Here is a 7,116-nt window from a genome sequence, read left to right as displayed (position 1 = left end):
TTAGAATAGAAAAGGGTCCTCTCCAAACTGTTGCTATAAAATTAGAAGCACACAATCCCCTAGAATATTATTATATGCTTAAACATTAAGATTTGTACTCGTGGAAATTACTAAAGTAGTCAAACCTGTTCATTAGAAGAGGGTGTCCAAATACTTTTGGCAACATATTTGGTTTAATGTAGGAAAAGTCACTACAGAAAGGGAAAAAATCTTAAAAAGAGAGGTTGAATACATTTTAAACATATCATTAAAGAAGAGGACCATACAATCAAATTTAATTGTTCTCTTTTAAAATTAATATTGTAATAATAATAATAATAATAATAATAACATTTATATTTATGCATTTGGCAGATGCTTTTTATACTTGCTTTTTGCAATTATTTTAACTATTTTAGCAACAACAACTACAACAACAACAACAATAATACAATATATAATAATAATAATATATAAGATATATTCAGTATAATATATAAGATATATATAAGATTGTATATCTACTGCCATGCAAATAAAGCTCCATTAAATTGAAAAGATTCGTTAAGCCATCAGACTAGGGCCCAGAGAGTCTCTATCAGCCAATTAGGTGCGTCTACCGCTCCAACGTAAATTTACGTCATTAATGTTAATGAGCTGAGCCTTCGCCGTAGTAGAATTCGAAGGTAGGTTCGGCTGACGCCAGTTCCTGGGCGTGGTTTATCCGCGTTCCTCAACTCTTTCCTCGGGCTGCGTGAGTGTGAGGCTGCCGCTGTGGATCGTGGATCAGAGGAAAGACATGTATCAGTTATGCGCCACAGGAGCCAGAGATCCACTCAGTAACGAGGCCGGTGAGTTGCGCCGGATGTGTGTGTGTTTCTCAGGGCTTTGACTTTGAGTGTGTTTAGGGTGTGTTCGACATCACAAGACGCTTTTAAGAGACCAAAGAGACAAGCTTTAATTTTCCACCCACGGCAACCCCATTATACTGCAGGCCTAGCACTGTGTGTGTGTGTGTGTGTGTGTGTGTGTGTGTGTGTGTGTGTGTAAGTAAACTTTGTGTGTCTTAATTTAGTCTATGAATTAATGAATTATTATGTTATGTTCTTATGTTTTTGTGTTGTGTTACCTGTGGTTGTGTGTTTATGTGTTGTAGCCCTGAATCTGATCTGATTAATATACCATCTTGTATAATTTGTGTACGTATAACATGTAATGTATATAATGTACGTATTTTTTATTATAGGGCCCCTTAGACCAAGGGTCCGGAGACCCACAAGGGAGCACTAGGGGGTAAAAGTTCAGAGAAAAACTGTAAAAATAAGTCAATAATTTAAAAAAACGTAATAAATAAATGTAATTAAAACAAATTGAAAATGACTAAAACAAAAGTATTAATAATTAAAAATAAAATGTAATAAATAATACATCTAACAGATCAGTACTACAATGTGTAGAAAAAAAATGCAGTAACGTAAAGGAAACTAAATATTTTCCAAATATCGCACATATTTGTAATAGTATAAATTAGGTGTTTATAGTATACATAGGAATATATAGCTGCATTTTACATTTTAGGATGGGAGGTTCCTTACATGAGAATGATGATATTTGAGGTTTTGGAGCACCTAAAATACTGAAAACCCCCTGCTTTAGACTGTTAAATTACAGCCTGACGCTGATATAAAGCCGGTTCAGAAATAAAAATACAAGTGTTTTTCTCTACCTAATGTAGAAATAAAGTGATTTTGAGACACTCCCTCCTGGGCCTGTTGTGGCTTAGTGGTTAAAAATCTGGGCTATTTACCTGTTGGTTGTAGATTTAAACCTCAGAAGGGTGAAGAGTGTACCGTCATTATGCAACTGAACACTTTACATAAATATGGATCTGTTTTTCACCCAAAGCGGTCATATGATTTAAAAAAATAAGACTGATTCCTTTACGGTGCCTTTTCCTTCATTTGCTTTCATTGTAATTTAGTCTGTTTTGTCCTAGCAGAAGGTATTTGCTCTGGATGAGGGTTAAAGTTTGACCCTGAGGCGAGAGATATGTGTGTTTTGAACAAGTGTGGGCCTGGTGTTTTGTCTCCGCGCGTGTGAAGTTGTCTTTGTTTAGCTGGAGCAGCAGCATGTGTTCCAGGAAGCATGCTTGATCAGAGCAGGATACTCCCGTAATTGACTGGCTGCAGTGTGGTGTGTAAAACCCAAAGCCTGTGTGTCTGTGGTACGCCACACACCTCTGACCCCATTAACTGAATCAGAACAACAGAACGAATGCACAAACTGTACACGGTCATGTCTTTTTTGCATGGAAGAAATCAAGAAAAGTAGTTCTTGTGCACTGTATTCCAAGTCTTCTAAAGTCATATAATAGCTTTTTGTGAGAAACCGGCCATAATTTAAGCTAGAGCGGTCTTATTTGTGAATGAATCATTCTTTTGAGTCAGATCTTTTTAGTGAATCAGTTTATACCGGTTCTCAAAATGATTCATTCACAAATTGAATTGATCCAGTTTTTGAGATCTCAGTGGCTCTGCCTATACACATTTTATATAAAATATATGTATTATATGTAAAACAAATTATAATACATTTATATAGATATTTTATTAAATATAAATAATGTATACATTTTTATTATATGTGAAATTATATAAAACTCTATGTAATGGTATATAAGGTCAGTATCAAAGACTAACAAAAAGATATTTCAAAATGGCAAAATCAGAAAATATATTATAAATAAAATAACAAATATAATACTGCTATATACTATTAATATAAAATATATTATTTATATAAAATAAAAATATATGGAATTTATATTATATATACAGTGGGTACGGAAAGTATTCAGACCCCCTTAAATTTTTCTTTGTTATTCAGTTTTTCTTTTTTAATAAATCTGCAAAGATGTCAACAATTCTGTGTTTTTCTGTCAATATGGGGTGCTGTGTGTACATTAATGAGGAAAAAAAATTAACTTAAATGATTTTAGCAAATGGCTGCAATATAACAAAGAGTGAAAAATTTAAGGGGGTCTGAATACTTTCCGTACCCACTGTATATATCAAATGATATATAAAATTCACTAAAACAAGTGTCATAGAGCTAAGATATTTTAAAATGTAAAAATCTGACATTTTGAAAAAAGCCTGTATAGTGTAATAAACTACATTTGCAGTGCTTTTTGTAAGAAGCAGTAGTTTAAATCATTGTTTACTGAAAATTTTGATATCTGCCCTAGTTGTCCTTGGCATGTTCATGGGAAAAGTAGGGATGTCTGATTCGTGAATGAATCATTATTTCATTCGGATCAGTGAATCGGTTCGTTCCATTTCTCAGTGGAAATGTTTTTTCCCATTACTGTAATGCATCTTTTGCTTAGTAGATAAGTGCAAATTATTCTCTGTGCTAATTGGAAACATGTTTTTGGAAGACAGCTTTTTATTTCACTTTGCTCTGCTGAAAGTGTGGTTAATACTCAAATGCACATGTTTAATTGCTTTGAGTGGTTTAACTCCATCTGTATACTTCGGAGTCAGTCTTGCTGGCATTTAGGATAGTGGTGAGAAATAGCCAGCGTTTATTCTAGTGTCATTATAAAAGCGTTTCCGTAGAGGAGCCATAGGATTTCAACAGACACACATCATCATGTCAGATTTCTGTAAGCGATCATGTTGTCGGATCTATTGCTCTCATGGGCCTGCGAAGACAATTTGACAAATTAAAACCTAATTTGTCTCTCTGTATCTCAGTGTTGTTCAGCTGTTTTGCTGACAGGACAGTGTGTGGTGGTTTTAGGGATGATGCACGATCGTGTGTGTTTGGGTTGCGTCCATCTTTTATACCAGCCGTTAGCAGCAGATGGGGACAGCATGCCCTTGGGGAAGCTAAACAGAGACTGAGTTTAACAACAGACCCTTTGTGTGTGTTTGTGAGATGCACCTGGAGTTCACGGGACTCGGGACAAAATGTTGTACGGAAGAAGAGTTAATTTCATGTGTGTTCACTCACAGGCTTTAAAATCATGCCAGTAAGTTTTTTCAGAATGGCATGAGAAGAGCTCTAAGTATTGATGATCTGTAATATGCTGGGCAGTTTTTCCAGTAACAAATATACATTAATGTGAGGATAGATAGGCCTATTTTACCATTTATTTCCTAACCTTATTAGCAAACCGGCATGGGGATCATTGTGATTTTTTTTTTATTGTACCTCTCTAGTGCTGTCCACAAAACCAAAACTATTTCTATCAGCCTTCAGTTCTTTGCTGTATTGATCAAGATGTTCCATTATAGAAGATTCTTTCCTATATAGTGATCAAGATGTTCCATTATAGAAGATTCTTTGCTATATAGTGATCAAGATGTTCCATTATTAAAGTTTTTTGCCATATAGTGATCAAGATGTTCCATTATAGAAGATTCTTTGCTATATAGTGATCAAGATGTTCCATTATAGAAGGTTCTTTGCTATATAGTGATCAAGATGTTATATAGTGTTATATACTATATAGTGATCAAGATGTTCCATTATTAAAGTTTTTTTGCCATATAGTGATCAGAATGTTCCATTATAGAAGGTTATTTGCTATAGGGATCAAGATGTTCCATTATTATAGAAGGTTCTTTACTATATCTTGATCAATATGTTCCATTATAGAAGGTTCTTTGCTGTAGGGATCAAGATGTTCCCTTATAGAAGGATTTTTGCTATATAGTTATCAAGATGTTCCATTATAAAATGATCTATTAAATGATTTTTGCCATGTAGCGATCATGATGTTCTATAGAATGTTATTTTCTGTATAGTGATCAAGATGTTCTGTTATAAAATGTTTTTTGCCATGTACTGTAGTCAAGATGTTCCATAATAGAAGGTTCTTTGCCACAAAGATATTAAGATGTTCTATTATAGAATGGATTTTGCCATAAAGTAATCAAGATGTTCCATTATAGAAGTTGTTTTTTTGTTTGTTTGTTTTTTTCCATGTAATGATTTAGCAGTTCCACTACTATAGAGGATATTCTGCCATATTCTGATGTTGAAGTCTCATATCTTGTCCTGTATTTGTTGGCAACTCAAGGGAGCACAGACTTTAATACACATAAATCTAACTGTCTGTTATTACGACATAATGTTCAGATTCAGAGAAATAGGAACATACACCGAGAATACAGTTTCTCTCTCAGCTTGTTCCAGCTTTCCTGCTGATGGGCTTTTTTCGGTGAGATGACGTTGCTTTCTGGAGATATGAGAGAAGTCAATACTGCTTACGTTATGAAAGTATTTATAACTTTATGTACATTATGAGGGAAAGAACTGAGCTATTTTTGCAGTATGAAGTATTATCCTCATTACTGTGATGAGGAATGGGTTGTTTAGTGTGGAGTCCAGAATGCTGAGGGAAATGTTAAGTGTAATTACATTCAAAGAAAGAGGCTTTTATTTCAAGCAAGCACACTGTAAATGGGGGGAATGTGTGTGTGTGTGTGTGTGTGTGTGTGTGGTGTTGCTAAAGGTTATTGTGATGGAACAGACATCTCATGGACGACCAGCACTGGTCTAGACTGGATCAGATTCAGCAGACAGTGTGAGGAGCCGGATGGAGACTAACACTCTCAGCGGGCCTTGTGTTAAAACAACACGTCTCCAAACGCTCCTAAACGAAAGAAACTGATCCTCAACACACACGCACACACAGCGTCTTGTTTTATTTTTTGAAGGATATGAGGAAATTGTCTGTTTAGATTATGCTTTTAAAGGGGACATATGATGCGATTTCAAGTTTTCCTTTCTCTTTGGAGTGTTACAAGCTGTTCGTGAATAGATAAGATCCCTAAAGTTGCAAAGACTAAAGTCTCAGACCCAAAGAGATATTCTTTATAAAAGTTAAGATTCGTCCATGCCCTCATAAAATGCCTCGTTTAAACACGCCCCCACATGTCTATGTGTAACTTTGATTCTCGCTGTATTGTTACCGCTGCCGCCATGTTGTGGAGACGCTGTGTTTCGTTGTGAAAGCATAGAGCTCTTTGGGGCGTTGCCTCAGATGTTGAACTGGATTTGTTGCGCCAAGTTCACACGTACTCAGTCTGCAGTGCGTATACAGTAATTGTATGCGGTGCAGAAGCCGCACGGACTCATTTTGCTTTCGCACAGGACGCGTTTGCAGTCCGCTCCTGATTTTACCACAAACACAACATTTATCCATTATTTTGATTTCAAATCCAAACGTTGTTTCTGAAAATGCTTTTTCAGCATTGTGATTCTCTTTTATCACAGTACAGTAATACAATCTTTCATAGACATATTCACGTTTAAACTCAATAAATATAACTTTGTTTAACTACCACCACGAGTGCCATCTATTATTGCCTTGTTTATCTAAAAGTGCACCTTGTTTTAAATCTAGCCAAAAAGCCATGTGTTGACTGTTGACTGTGAAACAGTAGACTTTAATTATATGCATTTATGGTGTAATTACTAAATCTCCGTGTCAATCCATGTTAATTTTTACCGCGAATAATGCGGTGTCACTTTAATTCAGCACGTGCAACACAGCAGAAATAGACTCCGTGCGGAAACGATCGCAGCATGACTGCTGCAGACGCACCGCTCCTGGAGCGCACTGCCGGACCGCAATCACGTGCAGTGTGAACGCTCTGATCCGTTAACATGGGCGCGGAAAACATACGCACAACAGACGGAGTGTGTGAACCTGGCGTTACGTTTGTATGCCCGCCCGGTCTGTTCTGTTCTCGTGTGCCATTTAGGCGCGCTGCATTCTGATTGATTCGGAGAGCATACTGCGGGAGGTCGGGGGCGTGGAAAATCGTGCTATAAAGCGATTTAGAAATCGCGCAAGCTCAAATCGCGATTTTGTGATGATTTCGATTAATCGCACAGCCCTAGTGTGCAGCACATTTTACGGAGGACGAGGACTGTTTCTTGGGAGAGTAGCCTACAATGCTGGTGTTCTGACAAACACTGCTGACTCACAGCCTGTAAGTACGTTTTCATATTTAAAGGATTTGCCACTGATGATTCAAACGCAAGTTTTGAGCAGTGTAGAGTAGCGCTTGTTGTTTGTCATTTCTCCGATCACAAATGCAGACATGGTTTTATGTTTAC

General features: G+C 36.4%; 1 protein-coding gene across 1 annotated transcript in view; it reads left to right on the top strand.

The window, feature by feature from the left end:
- Window positions 1-681: 681 nt before the first annotated feature.
- The window catches only part of LOC107737185 (volume-regulated anion channel subunit LRRC8A-like), a 24,646-nt gene continuing 18,211 nt past the window's right edge, over window positions 682-7,116 (top strand). The window contains exon 1 of the mRNA XM_016548631.1: window positions 682-830. The gene's annotated coding sequence lies outside the window, so the exon portion shown is untranslated. The remainder of the gene's footprint in view (window positions 831-7,116) is intronic.

This window comes from Sinocyclocheilus rhinocerous, unplaced genomic scaffold (genome assembly GCF_001515625.1).
Source record: "Sinocyclocheilus rhinocerous isolate Xijiao unplaced genomic scaffold, SAMN03320098_v1.1 scaffold284, whole genome shotgun sequence".
NCBI classification, from domain to species: Eukaryota; Metazoa; Chordata; class Actinopteri; order Cypriniformes; family Cyprinidae; genus Sinocyclocheilus; species Sinocyclocheilus rhinocerous.
The sequence above is the reverse complement of the archived record's forward strand: the minus strand, read 5'-3'. Positions and strand labels throughout refer to the sequence as shown.